At 36.2% G+C, this 18,937-nt stretch overlaps 1 protein-coding gene and 1 pseudogene across 4 annotated transcripts in view; one reads left to right on the top strand and one right to left on the bottom strand.

Moving 5' to 3' along the window:
• Window positions 1-18,937, top strand: part of Znf407 (zinc finger protein 407) — a 517,696-nt gene that overhangs the window by 241,796 nt on the left and 256,963 nt on the right. The window lies entirely within an intron of this gene.
• Window positions 17,800-18,855, bottom strand: LOC106010818 (cyclin-dependent kinase 1 pseudogene; annotated as a pseudogene).

Genomic DNA, 18,937 nt, shown 5'->3' with positions numbered 1-18,937 from the left:
ACTGAGCTAAATCCCCAGCCTGCTGACTTCACATTTCTGTTCACATACCAGACTATAACCTTGTTAGCCATCTTATGTCTGTATTCCATGAATTCTCCTCCTATCTCCCCACTCTTTCTTATATTTTTTCTAATTGGACTTCATCCTCATTCCCATCCCTTGACTAGGGCATTCTTGATTTCTGTAGTGTCATATTTAGTGGTCAAATCCCAATCCTCCTATCATCTGACCTAAAAGAAGTCATTGCACACTTAATCACATTATCCTTTCTTTGAGCACATTTTTCATTTGACCTCTAGAATATCACCTCTTTGTAGTTCTCCTCTTGCAACATTTTGTCATTCCTAGTTTCCTTTGTGGTTAAACCTTATTCATCATCAATTTTTTGGGAGAGCCCTAAGCTGTTACTCCTTGGGTTGCTTCTTTTCTGTTGTGTGTGTGTGTGTGTGTGTGTGTGTGTCTGTCTGTCTGTGTCTGTCTGTCTGTGTCTGTGTCTATATTTCCTTTTCTATCTTTTCCTTCTTTGTAATGCCACAAATTAGAACCTAATGTTCTGGTTTAGTCTTTTGAGCAGAAGCCCACAATAAGAATCGTTAGATTTTCATCTCACACATGTGGTGAAACTCATGATAAAGGAATCTCCACGTTGGAAATTAGATGCCATGGTGATTAGTATTAAGGTAACCATCTGCTAGGTCCATAAAACAGAGACAGTGATGTTTTACAAAATATAAGTAGGATATGTGATAGCACAAAGCTCAGGTTCAAAGCCAGAAGGCTAGGATGCTTAGAATCCTTTTTTTTTTTCCTCTCAAGGTTTGGGATACAATCTATACTCAGGACATTTATCAGGTCTCTTCTGTGGTGGAACTACCTGAAAATCTGAAACCCGAAGTGCTTTAGAATCTAAACATTTTGAGTACCAGCATGACCCCACAGGTAGAAAATTCTGTGCCAGGAAACTGTCACACAAAATTATTAAAAATATTATAAAAAATGACTTTCAGGCGATCTCTGTAAGATGTACATGAAACATAAATGAACTTCAAATTAAATTTGATTCTCATTCCCAATATAACTCATTATATAAATGCAGTGTTCCCCCCAAATTCCAGAATCTGAAACACTTGCTGTTCCAAGCATTTTTAGGTAAGGGAAACATCCTGCACTAAAAGTTTCAGTACTTGTGTTATTTTGTTATGCCTTAAGCTTTTAACTTACTTTTTAAGGTTTGGGGAATGTATGCATTATCTTAAAATATGTTTAAGATTTATGTTATTAAAAATAAAACATTATTAAATTTAACTATAAACAGAATGTAGGTGACAGCATTATGCAGTCCAAAGTAGGTGCTAATAGTAAACCGAAAACTTGCGTTGGAGCTCTGGTTATCTGCAGTGTCTAGCTATGTGGTCTTTGCTTGTCAAAGTTTGCCCTTCTGCTTGCAACAGGAGAGTTATGGTGCGCTGGGCATTGTGTCATCATGCCATTCTTGCATCAGCTCACAGTCTATAGATTTCTACTTCTCTTATATTAATGTATTTTTCCAGACCAAACATGCAAGAAATTTAAAATGGGTAAAATGCTTAAAAATAATTAGAACGTGTTTAGGACAAGTTAAGTAATTGTTGCAGGAACCTGATATAGAATAAGTTGGAAACTATCATTGGCACTCAACTTAGCACAAAGTATCTTGTTAGCAAGAGCACACATAAACACACATACCTACTGAGCTACAAAATTCTATTTTCTATTCTAAGTTTGTGTCTTGTTCATTCATAAGACAAGTTTTTCTTGTCATTCAGTACCAGAAAGAATATTCATTTGGGTTTATTGTTAAGTTGTTGTAGTTGTGCAGAATATACCAAAACTACTTTTCAGTTAGCTATTTTGGGTGTATATTTAAGGGAACTCAGCACTTAGTGTGAAGTTGAAATTGCACTCAGGGAAGGTATTGTTTCTCTATTCTGATAGGTCCATATGTAGTTCTCTGGTTGTGTGACAACATGGCAAATCTTAGAAAACTCAAAACAGAGACAGCTTGCTATGGCTTTTACCTTGAGCCCTGTCCACTTTCTGCATTGCATTTGATTTGCTTCAGGTGTAATTTGTCCAGGTTATAGCTAATACTCTTCAAAATTGGCCTTTTGGGAAATTTGCTGAATTGCTAAATATGTATGTGGTTTGGAGCTCCATTTCTTTTGGGAATCTTAAGATCAAGTTGTTTGTGTTAAAGGACTGTTGTTATTCTTCTCTCGTTTGAGAACTATCTGTCCCATGTTGACTTCTGTTGTGGTGTATTTTTAGGGTTAGGTTGGGATGAGGGACTAGGAATATGCATTGATCAATAATTTTTATGTTCCCCGGCAAAACCAAAGATGGAATCACTACATCTGCTGGAATGGCTGATGTGGCCCTTTCTGCTCCATGCCAGCATCCTCCTGTCCAGTGTTCTCCTACCTTCTGGCCTTTTCATGAATGTCTCTTAGTTTTGGAGGTAATTAGGAAATCAGAAGGATGTTCTTAATACATTGATCTACTGACTTTCAGTTGCCTCATAGAGAAGGGGACAGAAATGAGTAGATTTCTGGATATTCCTTAGTGACAGCTGTATAGGGCTTAGATAAGATCAAAGGCCAACTTCCATTGCTTTGGTTATTTTTTCCTCAGCTCAAATAAGCATTGTTGCAGACTAAATAACTTTCAGAACAGTGTTATAAAATTCTCTTGGCTGGCAGGGGCTTTATTTGACCCAGATTTGTATCTGAAGAAGCAGCTAGAATTAATTTGTTGAAAAAGATACCTTTAAGTTCCTGAATGAAGTTCTTAGATTTAGTTTGTCCATTAAAGTGTTCTTGAATATTTGCCAGAAGCATTCATTTATTTTTATTATAGCTAGTCAGAATCTCTTCTTTTGTATTATTATATACCTACAAGGTCCTGCATATCTTACAAAACTTGTGGTACATGATGGAAAATCTGTTTCAGAAACTTAGAGTATGAGCCATGCTTCTAACCTCAATGAAACTAATTACATTTTCTTTTTAAAGTTGTTTCTGTGGATATACTAGTAATTTTTATAGTTAAACTGCCTGCCAAATTTAAATCCCAGCCATGACACTTGTTAGTATTAGTATCTGTGGAAATTGCATAACATTTCTGATTTGCATTTTTCAAACCTGTAAAATGAGTTACTTTTCATTTTTACTTCATTGGATTGTGATGATTCAGTGAAGTAGTGAATGTTACTGCTTTTTAAAATTGGTTCATTAATCAGCTTTTTTAATAGTAGCCATTCTGATGTATGTGAAGTATGGAAGAGGCTGATTTGTCTTCTTTGTACAGTGGACCCTCGAGTTACAACTGGCCTGACATTTGAACAACTTGGGTTATGACCAGAATTTTAGTTTTAACTTACGACCAATGTCTTGAGTTATGGCCCAAATGCCTGCCACTTGTGCTTCCAGATGATCTCAGATACAAATTTAACCTTTAAAGAGTTCTGGAAGGAACATTACAACATCCTTTTCTGTGTGGTGTTAATTGAGAAATCCTGAACCATTGTCTCTCTAAGAACACTGAGATCTGCCTGTATACAGGAGAGAGACTTTGAAGGCTGTGTAGAGGAGCCTGAGCCTTCAATTAACCAACGAGAGTTACAACTAGCCCTCGCGAACAAATTGAGTTTGTAAGTCAAGGGTCCACTATATTAGTACACCACTTTATTTTGCTTTCTTTTTCTCTCATTCTTCATTATTTTCTTATATTCTAAGATTATATAAGCTAGTCATGGCGAACCTTTTAGAGTTTTCAGTGATAATAGATAGCCTGCTGTGGCATGTGTGCCATAAGTTTGCCACCATTGGTATAAGTTAATTTGAATTTTTCTGTGCAATTTTTTAAATCTTTCTGATGAAGAATATTAATCCAGTGCTTAATAACTGAGGTTTAATACTTCAGTGACATTTTCTGTTCGTAGAACTTTCTTCTATGGGGAAGAGTGTTAGTTATGACAAAATACATGAGAAAATTAACTTAAAGGGAAGAAAGGTTTATTTAAGTAATGGTTTCAGGGATTTCAGTCCGTGATGACTAGGCTTCATCATTTTTGGACCTGTAGTGAGGCAAAACATCAAGACGGGCAAAGTGTGGTGTAGCAATGCTCCTCAACGCATAGTTGTCAAGAAACAGAAAAAGGAGGACTACTATCTAGAATATATAAAGAACTGAAAAAAATCAGATCCCCCAAATTCAAAGACCCAATTCAAAAATGGGCATCTGAAATGAACAGACATTTCTCAGACATAGAAGTAAAAGCAGCAAATAAATATACGAAAAAATGTTCAGCATCACTGGTTATTCAAGAGATGCAGATGAAAACAACACTGAGATTCCACCTCACCCCAGAAAGAATGGCTGCTATCAAGAAATCATCTAATAACAAATGCTGGTGGGGGTGTGGGGAGAAAGGAACCCTCCTCCATTGCTGGTGGGAGTGCAGATTGGTGCAATCACTGTGGAAATCAGTATGGAGATACCTCAAAGAACTGGGCTTAGAGGTCCCATGCAACCCAGCTATCCCCCTGCTGGGTATCTTCCCCAAAGAATTAAAGGAATCTTACCACAGCGATATATGTGCACCCATGTTCATAGCAGCACAGTTTGTAATAGCTAAAGCTAGGAAACAGCCCAAGTGCCCATCAATTGGAAACTGGATAAAGATGTGGATTTTTTACAAAATGGAGTACTACTCCGCCATAAAGAACGAGAAACTAGAGTCATTTATAGCTAAATGGATGCACATTGAGGCCATCCTCTTAAGTGAAATAAATAGGACACACATGTGTAAATACCGAATAGCTTCTCTAGTGTGAGAAACTGAAAGTGTAATTAAGCATACACACTGACGAAATGACCTAACACCATATTTCTGGGATTGTGTTTCCATCGTGTGTCATATGACTGTATCAAAATTTAAATTAGGCAGAAGTTTGGCTTACGTGGAGTCTGCTAACTAACTGGAGTTTTTTCCAGATCATTATTTGTTCAATGTTGGTTTTGGGGATCTTTCTGAAACAAATCACATCCTTTGGTGTCTTGTTGGTTCTTGAGATGCTTTTTTAAGTTATATGGAAAAATGTTTAAGTGCTTTTCAGTTTTTGGTTGAGTTCTACTGTATTAGAATATTATTGTAGTTTTTTCCCCCTTGCATTGTTCTTCTTTGAATGGTATTAATTTTTGTATGTGTGTGCTTGATAATAAAGTTATTTGAAAAAAAAAGAAACAAAAAGGAATGGACCCAAGACAAAACTTAAAGGACATGCCCCCATGACCTACTTTCTCCTGACTTGGCCCTGCCTCCTAAAGTTTCCACCACCTCCCAATAGCCATTTAAGTTATGAATCCATAAGTTGATGAATTCATTCATGAGGCCAGAGGCTTTATAATCCATTTAACTTCCAAAGACCATACCTCTGAGCACTCTTGCACTGGGGACCAAGCCTTCAAAACACAAGCTTTTTGGATACTTAAGATCCAAACTGTAGTGGCCAATTACAAAATACCTTGAAAGGGATAGAATGCTTAAAAGAAATCTACCTTTTGTGGAACTTGGGAAATGCAAATGCAAATCAATAATTCAGTTTAAGCAAGTTATAAGCTTTGTGGCTTTTCCTTTAGGTGTTTAAGATATCACCAAAACCTTTTTTTTTTAATATCATGGTGCTTTATTTTTACATGGTTAGTGTTCTGGCAGGGTGAGGCAGAGGATTGCATGTTCGAGTTAGCCTGGGAAACTTTGCAAACTAGCAAGAGCCTGTCTCAAAAAATAAAAGAAATAAAGAGAGCTTGGGATGTAGCTCAGCGCAAAAGCCTTTGGTTCAATCCCCAATATCACATACATGAAAAAAAAAAAAAAAGAAAGAAAAGAAAAAATTAAGGTGCCTTTCCAGGAATCTGTATTCTAGGTAGTAAAGAGATGTTTGAATTCACATTTTTGGGATTCATATACTTAGCATGTACTTCATATACTTAGTAGTTAAGACAGTCAGATTTAGTTTTTTAAAAAGATCATTCTTGGCCTGGGGATTTAGCTCAGTGGTTCTGGCGCCTGCCTCGCAAGCCCAAGGTCCCGATTTCAATCCCCAGTACAAAAAAATAAAAAAAAAGATCATTCTTGTGCTATTTTTGACATTGTCTCCTGTTACATGTCAGGGATATAAAATAGCATTAGAGTATCTAAATCAGGAAGATACTGCATGGTATAAAATAAGATTTTTATATAAGTTGATTTCAAATATGATGAAACCTTTGAATTTGTAAGAATAAAATGCTCAAAGAAATTGAACAATTTCAAAGTTGCCATTTACAGATTTCACCAGAGCTACCACTTTCTGAGCCCTCATTAATAATAATAATCATATTTAAGTGGATTCTTTTACTGCCACTCATTTGTTACACAAGCATTTATTTTTTCTATGAAAAATATTTCTATGAAATATTTCTAAACTAATATCTTAAAATTTGGTATTGTTGATCAGTAGTGGAAAGGAATCATTTGAGCAGAAGGGAGTGAAAGTAAGAAAATGTAATGGGGTATGAGGAAAAGAATTATTCTCCTAATAATAATAGAAACTGCAGGTTGATATCTTACCACTTGAGTAAACTACATCTAATGTTTAGGAATACAGTATGCCATTCCAAGGCCTTCCTGGGGAATCTTGCTTTCCTACATTAAGATAATGTTACACTAGTGGCACTCTGGTTATGGAACACACAGTTTCTGTTTATTTATTGTTCCCCCATGATAGTTTGGGCATTTTACAGCCATTAGTAGAATGAGGAGACCAAATTTTATTCCAGGAGCTAAATAGAACCCCTCCATTCCTATTACATAACAACCAGTCTCAGAGTTGGCACACATTCTACCCAATAGGTAGACACAAGGGAGCATCTTGGCCTCTTAAAACCTGATCTTGAGTTAACAGGAATGAGCCCCACACTGCTGCAAAAGCTGCTGAGAATACAGTTATAAGTGAGGAAGACCAGGTTCATAATATCTTTAAAGCTTAAATTCTGATACTAGGAAGTAGCTAATAAACAGGTAAGCAAATGAATGAAAATAGCAACCATTGAGATAGTGCTGTAAGGCAACATTATATTGAGTGGATTGTCAAACCCAACTTCAGTGAGGCTCTAGCCTGTGAGTGGGGACCTACTAATGCAGAGATGCTGCCTGTGTCAAGAGAGGATTAAATGGACAGGCTCTGAGACAAGCTCAAGTCTGCTGAGTTCTAAGGTACAGAAATTAGACTTATATAGCAGGCAAACAGCAATTGATGGTGAGATAATAGGAAATGTGCACAGAGAGCTGAACAAGGTCAGCCTGAAACCCTTACAGTGTGAGCAGAAAGCCTTGAAGACTTCAGAATCCCATTTTTCCTGTGAGGGTTCACACTGCCTGGTTTGTGGATAGGGACTGGTTGACTGTTGCACTTGTTCTGACTGCAGACTGTGGAGACCAATGTGACCAGACAGTGGCAGTGGAAACAGGGTGAAGGGTTTGGATGCTATGCTTGAGAATAAGCTAGATGAGGTTTTCTTTTTTTTTTTTTTTCCTGTTCTTTGTATTAAATTCTTTTATTGGTACATTGTAGGTATACAACACAATTACATTTCTCATTGGGAATTGTACCTTTACATAATGCATCTTGGTTCTTATTTTTTCCCGATTCCTAGCCCTCCCTTCACACCCTCCACCCTTCCCTATTTACAAAGACTTTATTTCCATTTGTGCCATTTCTCATCATTTTTTCCTTTCCCTTCTTTCCTTTCCCCTGCCCCTCCCACTACCCCTACCCCTTTAGACGTTTTCTTCCTATTTTACATTATCGATTATTCATTCTAATCATTGGTACATTTTAGGTATACAATATAATGACATTCATCATTGGAAATTTGCACCTTTACATAATCTCTCTTGGTTCTTATTTTTCACCCTTGCCCAGCCCTCCCTTCAACCCCTCCAGTCCTCCCTATTTACAAAGATTTTATTCCTATTTTTCCATTTTCTCATATTAATCCCATTCCCTTCTATCCTTTCCCCTAGCCCTCCCACTTCCTTACCCTTTGCCCCTTTTCTTCCTATTTCATGTTACCTATTATACATTTAGTCCTTATTTACACTTTCAGTTTCTCACACCAGAGAAACTATTCGGTATTTACACATGTGTGTCCTACTTATTTCACTTAAGAGTATTGCCTCAATGTGCATCCACTTAGCTGTAAATGTCTCTAATTTCTCATTTTTTATGGCTGAGTAGTACTCCATTTTATAAAAAAGCCACATTTTCTTTGTCCAATCTCCAGTTGATGGGCATTTGGGCTGTTTCCAAGTTTTAGCTATTACAAACTGCGCTGCTATGAACATGGGTGCATATATATCACTGTGGTATGATTCTTTTAATTCTTTGGGGAAGATCCCCAGCAGTGGAATAGCTGGGTCAGATGGGACTTGCAGTCCTAGTTCTTTGAGGTATCTCCATACTGATTTCCAGAGTGGTTGCACCAGTCTACACTCCCACCAGCAGTGAAGCAGGGTTCCTCTTTCCCCACAGCCCCTCCAGCATTTGTTATTGGTTGATTTCATGATAGCAGCCATTCTTTGTGGAGTGAAGTGGAATCTCAGTGTTGTTTTCATTTGCATCTCTCGAATGACCAGTGATGTTGAACATTTTTTCATGTATTTATTTGCTATTTCTACTTCTTTGTGTGAGAAATGTCTGTTCATTTGAGATGCCCATTTTTGGATTGGGTCTTTAAATTTGGGAGGTCTGATCTTTTTAAGTTCTTTATAGATTCGAGATAGTAGACCTTTGTCTGAGGAAGAGCAGGTGAAGATTTTTTCCCACATTGTGGGTTGTCTCTTCACACTGCTGGTGGTTTCTCTTGCTGTGCAGAAGCCTTTTAATAAGAAGAGATCCCACTTGTTGATTGTTTGTGCTAGTTCACGGGCAACTGAGGTTTTGTTCATAAAATCTTTTCCTACACCGATGTCTTCAAGGGTTCTACCTAACCTCTGTTCCAACTGGTTCAGAGTTTCTATTTTACTATTTAGATCTTTAATCCCTTTTGATTTTAGTTTAGTGCATGGTGAGAGATATAGGTCTAGTTTTAATCTTTGATAAGTTGAAGCCCAATTTTTCCAGCACCATTTCTTAAAGAGGCTATCTTTCCTCCAGTGAGGAAAGATAGAAGATGAGATGTCTGAGTGTGTCTGGTATTGTTTCTGCATCTTCTCATCTTTTCCACTGGTCCTCAGGTGTGTTTCTTTGCCAGTGCCATGCTAGTTTTATCACAGTAGCTTTGTAGTATAGTTGCAGGTTGGGGATTGTGATACCCCCTGCCATGTCTCTGTTACCTAGAATTGCTTTTGCTATTCTGGGTCTCTTCTTGTTCCAAATGAATTTTTGGATTGTTTTCTCAAGGTCCATGATGTATGCTGCTGGTATCTCAATTGGAATTGCATTAAATCTATATAGCAGTTTTGGATATATGGCCATTTTCACTATATTAATCCTTCCTACCCAGGAGCATGGGATGTCTGTCCATTTTCTGATATCATCTTCAACCTCTCTTTTCTGAGTGCTATAGTTTTCAGAGAAGAGGTCTTTGATTTCTTTTGATAGGTTGATTCCTAGGTATTTCAGTGTTTTGGATGCTATTGTGAAAGGAATTATTTGCCCTATTTCTCTCTCAGTGAGTCTGTCATTGGTGTAGAGGAAAGCTATTGATTTTTGTGTGTTGACCTTGTAACCAGCTACTTGACTGAATTTGGTTATTAAGTCTAGAAGACTTTTTGGTGGAGTTCTTGGGGTCTTCTATATAGAGTATCATGTCATCTGCAAATAATGACAATTTGACTCTTCATTTCCCATGTTTATTTCTTTTATTTCTTTCTCTTATCTAATTGCCATGGCTAATGTTTCCAGAACTATATTGAACAAGAGTGGTGCTAGTGGATATCCTTGTCTTGTTCCCGATTTTAGCGTGAAGGATTTCAGTTTTTGACCATTTAGTAAGATATTGGCTGTTGACTTTTCATAGATGGCTTTTATCAGTTTGAGGTAGAGACCATCTATTCCAATTTTTTGTAGGGTTTTTATCATAAATGCATGTTGGATTTTGTCACATGCTTTTTCTGCGTCTATAGAGATAATCATATGGTTTTTGTCTTTGGCTCTATTGATATAGTGTGTTACATTGATTGATTTGTGTATGTTGAACCATCTCTGCATCCCTGGGATTAATCCCACTTGATCAGGGTATATGATCTTCTTGATGATCTTCTGCATTTTATTTGCCAGTATCTTGTTAAGGATTTTTGCATCTATGTTCAGTAGTGAGATTGGCCTGTAGTTCTCCTTTTTGGTTGGTTCTTTCTCTGCTTTGGGGATCAAGGTGATGCTTGCTTCCAGGAATGAATTTGGGAGTATTGCTTCCCTTTCAATTTCATTGAAGAGTTTAAACAGTATTGGCAGTAGTTCCTCTCTACATGTCTATTAGAATTCAGCAATGAAGCCATCAAGGCCCAGGCTTTTCTTAGTTGTTAAGTTTTTTACTACGCTTTCAATTTCATTGGTTGATATTGGGTTGTTTAGAATTTTTAGGTCTTCTTCGTTCAACTTTGGTAATTCACATGTATCTAGGAATCTGTCCATTTCTTCTGTGTTTTCCATGTTATTGGCATATAGGTTCTGGAAGTAGGTATTGATGATCTTCTGGATTTCTGCTGGGTCTGTTGTAATTGCACCCTGGCCTTGAATTCTTACACCCATTTTCAGTTCATTCTTATTTCCTGCTAAAAGTTCATCTTGCTCTGTGTTCATTTTTTCTGATGTTGGGAAGGACCCTCTTGTTGGTTTACCACATTTGATAAATTTCACAATATAAAATATTTATCTAAATACTTAAGTTATGTACTTTAAATTAAATAATAGGCATGTTTTTTGTTGCTATTTTTTCATTAAATGCTGGAGGACATCTACCCCATTACACATGATGAATTTCTTTCACAACTTTATGCAGAGAGAAACCTGCTAGAGAATGCTCTCAGCAATGGATTTTTTTATTTTGGTACCGAGGATTGAACTCAGGACCTTGTGCTTGTGAGGTGCGGTGCCCCTGAGCTTAATATCCGGCCTTCTCGCAGTGGATTTTGAACACCTTTCCAGAGCAGATCATTTTTCTAGATATAAATAGTGGGACAAGGGGCAAAGAAAAGTTTCTTATTTCTGCTATCCTTGGCATGTCATCAGAGAATAAAATTTATGAATGCTCTGACTGTGTATTTGTAAATTAAGATCTTATAAGGAGTTACCTCAGTTACTTTTCTCTTTGCTGAGACTAAATACCCAACATCCGAGGTTAATGAAGAAAAGGTTCATTGTAGTTCACAATTTGTAGAGGTTCCAGTTCATAGTTCTTTGGCTCCAAGGTAGTTTGGCCTGGCACAGGGGCTTTGTGGAGGAGAAATAGTTCATGGTGGGCAGAGGGCAGCAAGCAGCAAAGTAGTAAAGCAGCAAGCAACAAGCAGTGACAATAGCACCCCTCTTTCTGTCCCTTATATTTTATACCCGGCCTTACAGGTGGTAGCAGTCACACACAGGGTTGGACACCCTTAATCCTAGCATTGCATCATGAAACAATTGAAGCCTCACATCCTTAATCTTAGCATCCCACACTCTAGATCCAACCACGTCCAAAAAGCTTCACCTATGACTTTGTGAGGCTTTGGGCTGGGGGAGGATCTAAATACAAGCCATAACAGTATTGAAATTTGCAGGAATTTTACATTTCCCATGGGTTCATCCTTTTTGTAAGGAAGATGAGCTCTATGGTAGTTCCAGATTTTTGTGCTTTGCTACCTTTCAAGACCAGCTAGTATGATAGTCATGATATGAACCTACTACCACATTTTCATTCTAAAGAATGGGATAATATAGAATGAGTCACATACAACTCTTTTGGGGGTAGATCATTCAGTGAAGCTTACCTTAAAAAAACTCTCCAATGCTAGATATGCTGAAATTATAAGGTCTACTCCTGCTAACATACAAATGTACAATTATTGTTGCATGAACACAAAGTAAGATATTGATCTCTTCTACAAAATTTGTTCTTTGTTAGGATGCTATGGTGAGGTCAGCTGTCAATGGTTTTGATTTTTCTTAATAGTGGAAATTTTAATGTCCATTTTATTGAAAAGTATTCTTTTTCAGGTTTAATTTTTTCTTTTATATAATTTTAAACTTTTTCTAGGAAGCTCATTACTTTCTTTAAGGAAATATGACTGAGTACATGAGGAAAATATGAAAATAATTATATGGAGTAAAAAGATTGGGCTCAGTCATGAAGCTTTTAATTCTACACTCAGGAAAATGTCTAGATTTAAAGGCAAAGTTGTACCTGACCACAATATGCATTAAAGCCCAATTATTTATATTAATGTATGAGAGAGTTTTAGTTGGGCCATTTGATTGCATTGTTTGTTTTAAAAAATGTTATTTCTTAAAAAAAAATCAAACATAAAAGCTATCTTCTCAAAAGTGCTTTTTGCACTAAATAATTGACTAGACACTATCCCTTATGTAGCTTTATGACATTCCAGGTAACTGTGGAGAATGATAATACATAGGAAATATTACTGTGTCATGAAGTGTCTCCTAACATGTTTTATTCAGTTCAAACATCCCTGCAGGCTATTTTATAGAAAGTTTCTAAAATTTTGTTTGTTTTAATTGGATTGTTCATTATAATTCTCACGTTTACTATCTCTTAAACTTTGTGATCAGTTTTGAACCACTATTTATCCTTGTAGATTTAAAAGTTTCATTTACTTTTTTATTGCCTGAAGGACTTCCTTTAAAGTTTATCTCAACATTATAGTTGTATAAAATTGTATGAATTACACTTTACAGCCTGCTGTTATTCATTCCACCATATACCTGTGCATTCTTTACTTACAGACTAGCTTAGAAAAATGAAAATATGTGCAATTTTTTAATTCCCTAGAGTGTTCTTTGCAGTTGTATTTTCTGTTGTTCATCCCGGTCTCCTTGTACTCTTCATCCAACTTTTCACCATTATTGGTCAGATACATGTTTCATTTATTTTCAGTTGATGTGTTTAATGCTTTTAATTTGTAATTTTAAACTAATGTTTACCTGCCTTTTTTCAGTCTGATTATCTATTGTGTTAGTAATATCGAGTACATTCTCTACAAAGTTTATTTCATTTATTTATACTTTTATCTATTGTGCTAATAAATGCAAGTAAAGTTGTATATTAGACTTTAAATGAATTTAAGAGAGAATTTTATTGGGACTTATCTATGTTAGTGAGGAAAACATTTGCCTCTATACATTTTAAATTACTGGAGTCATTACCATCAGAATGTAGTGTGTCAGTCAAGGTTCCTTCAGAGAAAGAGAAATGGTAGGATAAACATATATTTACATATACATGCACACACATGCACACACTCACTCATTTTGCAGATGTCTTACCCGATATAGAGCTGTCATTTTGGAGCTGCCTGAAATCCACAGGCAGAAGTAGAGTGTGCATGCAGAACTTCTTTCCTATGGAGACCTCAGTGTTGCTCTTACAGCTTTCACTTATTGAATGAGGTCCACTCAGATTATAAGTGATAATCTCTTTCATTTAGATTCAAGTGCTCGAAAATTTTATCATATATGTAAAATAGAGACATAACAACACCTACGTTCCTGTTTGATTTGATTAACTGACTAGAAACTATTGGCCTGATCATCTTGACACATGAAATTGCATAGAATCTATAAAAAATGGATCATGAAGCTGTGTACATAGGTACTTGCCATGTAAATATCTAGAGAAAAACTATGTGTATATGTGTAGAAAGGGCGCATTTGTGAACTCTATCAATATATTGTTGGACTTAGTAATTAACTGGGCAAAAAAAAGTGGAATAGGTTATGACATCACAGATAGTGATACTTCCTTATGATACAAGGAATATTTGACAAGCTGCAAATACTAAGAAGACTATATAAATTGGAAAGGGGACTTAAGGAAGAATATGAAGCATTTTTTTGTTCAAATCAAATTTTGTGTGGAAATTTAATAACTGTTCAAAAATCATCAACTCATGCATATTTAAATGGATAAGGAACTGAAATTGTGGTCCATATTCTTTTTAGACTTCTACAGTAGGAAGTTGAAAATATGAAGACATTGGGAACATACTCTGGGAGACTTTTTCACATGAGTTCAGGGCACTGCAGTTTCTTGGTTCATTTTGTACCTTACTAGTAACTCCTCCTCTAGTCTGTTTTCTTGGTTCACCCTCTTCTGTCTATACCCTTCATGTAGAGGGTGCAGGGCTACTGTCCTTTTTCTCTTTTGTATCTGTATCATTCTTGTAAGCATCTTCTACAGTTTCATTGCTGTGAAATAACATCTATGGACCAACAGTTTTCATGTTGGTTATATCCTGCCAGATCTTTCTTCAAAACTCTAGACTCATAGTTCTACTACTGATTTGGTCTCCCCACTTAGCTATCTAATAGATATCTCAAATTTAAGTTGTCCAAATGGAGTAACCCTTTTCCTTGCCTCCACTTCAGTGCCACTCTCTACCCCCAATCTGCAACTGCTTCTTTTAGAGACTTCTCTATCTCAATCAAAATTTCACCCTTCTGTATTTAGGGGATATAAACTTTGGAATCATCCTGGACCTTTGTCTGTCTAACATATGATATCCACTTCATCAGATTCAAAATAGATCCAAAATTTGATTGCTTCTCATCATTATGATCATCTTCTCATGTCTGCATTACTCCAGACCCTCCTATTGAATAATTCCATCCTTACAGTGTTGTTTTACTTTTTCATTGCTGAGACAAAAATACTAGATATCTACAAGTTAGAGAAGGAAAGATTTATTTTAGCTTACAGTTTGTAGAGGTTTCAAGTCCGTAGTCGAAACATTTCGTGTTATGCCAGGCAGAAGGCAGCAGGCAATAGCAATGAGCCTGCCTTTTCCTTTCTCCTTTTATATTTCATCCATGTTATAAGCCTATTGATTTGGTGCCACCCACACCCATTTTCCATACCTAGAACTGTGCTAATTCCAATCAGTGGACTAATTTAGTACCACCACCACCGACTTTTTTTTTTTAAGCAGTGACAAAATTTATTTGAAAAAGTAAAAGTGAAGAAAGAAGGAGAAACTAGCTCTACAGAGTGATCTTAGGCCAAATAAAAGAAGAAAAAGCAAGATAAAGCTACGCTTTGGAGGATTCAGGGTAGGGTGGGCTTTCATGAGGAAAGCCATGATAACAGGTGCTTCTTGACATCAATGTCCTTTTATGCTGTCCAAATCTTGAGGAAACCCGCAAGAATTTCTATATATGGGTCATGAGAAGTGATGCTGGGAACTCACATGTCAGGCTGACATCAGGACTAGGCCATCCTATTGAAAACCCACTCAAGTTTTCATGAGAAGTCCAGGAGCAGGGCTTTGGGAACTGTTCTGCCTATGTATTCTGGGATCCAGCCATCTTTGAAAAGCTCCACCTATGGACACATAAAGCTTTGGGGGGACATCTAAATAAAAGCCTTAGTACTCATGCAGTCTCTTTTCAGCTCAAAGTCTGAACATATTACTCCTTTGTGCAGAACTTGAAGAAGCTCCTTTTCACTTTTCAGATCTGACCTTCCTACATCCCATTCCTCCTATATTCTCCTCCAGAATGCTGGTTTATGTGGGAGGCATGCCCCATGTTAGTGCCTTTGTACTGCCTGGATCCATCCTTTACCCGAGTTTATCATGTAGTAATACGCTGGAGCTCACATTCATAAGGCCAGGAAGTGATTAAGTCTTAGAGAATTTTGTGAACTGGTTGGCAATCTTTACTTAAAATTGGAGAGGTGGGAACACCTCTGATTTCATAGAAATTAGTAAGCACAGCAAATTAGTCTTATACACTATCTCTCCACCCCAGTGGGTTAACTATTTACCACCATATCACTGTCACAGCTAATTATCACCCTTCAACTTTCTGATTACAGATATGTACCTTCTCAATGAGGCCTGTCCTCACTGCTCAATTTAAAACTGAAGTACTACCCATCCCCTTTGCTCTGTTTTACTTATAGCACTTACCATTTAAAGTCATGCTATATAATAGTATAATCTAGGTATGTTTTTTATGTTTTACATGTATTCACCCACGTAAATGTCTGCCATTTGGCCCTCAGTGAATACATAAATTGAAGGGTCATGGGTATTGATGTTAATTTTGGAATCATGTCAAGGATTCTATGATAGATACTAAAAAAAAGTGTTTTGTTGTTGTTGTTGTTGTTGTTTATTTTTAAACAACACTAGTGTACTTAAGCCATGTGCAGATTTTGGAAAATTGAGTGATGAAAATCACTGAAAAAAAGATATATTCAATCTTTCAGTTTACCTTTTGGTTCAGGTATCCAGTATGTTCCTAGTCAATCTCAGGCTCATTTGAAACTTTGAGTATTTCATGTTATCTCACAAGTAAATTTTACTCTCTTGAGAGATTGCAGTTCAAAAATTGTGAGTATTTTTTTAATTATGAAAATTTGCTCTCTAGTATTACATGTGTTGGGCAAAATTATTAGTTTTTTTTCCTTATAACCTAACCTTTCATGATTTAGATTTCTTTAATTTTTGTGTTGTTTTCATTCAGATATTTATGTATTAATTTTTGGAAAAACTGCTTTTCATTTTATCCTAGGCTATGAGCTTTTTCAGGTCCTAGATTCCTATCCTCATTCTTAAGTTACCTACACCACCTAGCAAATGTATTAGGAATGACAGGTGCCTAATAAAAGTATCTTGGATGTCGCCTGCCTCGCAAGCACAAGGACCTGAGTTCAATCCCCGGTACCAAAAAAAAAAGTATCTTGGATTTAATTCAGTAAATAATTTCATTTTCTCTATATCAGGCCCTAAATTTCCAGACTATCTGAAATGTCATTATAGCATTGTTACATGTACTTCATGTATTTAAAATAAATTATTTCATAGTTATGTTAAAAACAGTATTATTTCTAAGATTTAAAAATCTTATTCACTGCTGTGTTTAGAACTTTCTCATAATGACCTTTGCAGTAATGATTTCGTTCGTATTGATACTTTTAGTAGCTTTTCTTTCTATCCTCCTATTGTTCTTTATTAGATCATTAGTATATCTTGAGAAACAGTGACCTATTTTTGACCTTTGAAGTTTGTCTCTAGTGATTTTTTTTTGTTTTTCAGTGGGACTTATTTCAATTTACTTTGATCTGTTAAATGAACTATTTTAGGCAGATGTTTGCTTATTTCAAAATATACTGTTGCTTTCTTTTTCACTCAATTAAAAACTAACTTTTTATGAGTTCTGAAGATGTAAATATGCTTTTCAGATCCATCTTGGGAGCTACACAAAGTACAGTGATGCTTAAGAAAGAATATGCCAGTGAATAAGTTAATCAGGCTTATGTATTTTATGATACTTCTCTTTTTGTAGTACTTTTTCTTAATTAGTACCTTTTCAGTACATCCTGCTTTGCTTTCATTGGAAATTAACCTTGTTGAGATAAGCCAAAGAACTAAATAAAAAATAAAAATTCTAAATATACTATCTTTTTTTTTTTAGATTTATAGTTTTATTATAGTAACAAATAATTGTCACAGTGAGATCTACACACATATACAGAATTATAAATTTATATGGAACAATATTTACATTTTTAAGTTATGTTCTTGAAATGAGAAAGTGAAGTACAGTTTCAGTTTTACAACAAAGAAGAAAAATATAGACAAAAAGAGAATCAACAATAAAAATACAACTATTCATCCTGGATTATAATGTATGCAAACTTTTTGTTAGAAAGCTACATCTTCTTAATCTGATTGTCCAAATCATCAAAATATGGATGATTCAGTGCCATTTTGCCAGAAATTCATTTAGCAGGATCATAGACTAACATTTTAGAGAGCAAATCCAAGCCATTTTCATCCAAGTTTTTGACATGGGATGCTAGGCTTCCTGGTTTCCACTTGGGAAATGTATTCTTATAGTCCTGTAAAGATTCCACTTCTGGCCATACTTCATTGTTGGGAGTGCCTAAAGCTCTGAAAATCCTGAAAAGTTGATCAGTTTCTGAATCCCCATGGAAAAGTGGTTTCTTAGTTGCCAATTCTGCAAAAATAGTGCCTATACTCCAAATGTCAACTGGAGTAGAGTAACGAGCCGACCCCAGCAACCTCTGGAGATCTATACCAGAGTGTTACTACTTCACGTGTATATACTCTAATAGGTATCCCAAAAGCTCTAGCAAGGCCAAAGTCAGCCAGTTTAATTGTTCCTTTGTCATCAATCAACAGATTTTGAGGTTTTAAGTCTCTGTGAAGAACTCTTCTTGAGTGACAAAAGACAATAGCCTGAAGGATCTGGTACAGATAACTCTTTAACAAGTGATGAATCCATGAAACTGCCCAGCAGGGATAGAATCCAAGTATTTCTTGAGATCCATGGAAAGGAATTCGAAAATGAGATATAATCTGGAATCCTTCATAAGCACATCTTGAAGACTGACTATATTTGGATGACAAAGTTCTTTTAATAGAGAAATTTCCTGAATTGCAGTACTAGGAACCCCTTCCTCTTCACTTTCTAGTCTGATTTTCTTCATGGCTACCACTTGACCTGTAGTTTTGTGTCTACCCTTATATACAACTCCATAAGTACCTTCTCCAATTTTCTCTATTTTGGTGTAGTCTTCCACGGTTGTTCACCAGGTATGATAGATCCTCGCCTGCGTCTCTCCTCACAGGACCTCCCAGGGCCAGCTTCTGAAGTCAAGTGCCTAAATA

This window comes from Heterocephalus glaber, unplaced genomic scaffold (assembly GCF_053883595.1).
Source record: "Heterocephalus glaber isolate CG9 unplaced genomic scaffold, H.glaber_assembly_v1.0 deba00000331, whole genome shotgun sequence".
Lineage (NCBI taxonomy): Eukaryota > Metazoa > Chordata > Mammalia > Rodentia > Bathyergidae > Heterocephalus > Heterocephalus glaber.
Note: the sequence above shows the minus strand (reverse complement) of the source record. Positions and strands in the feature narration are given on the sequence as shown.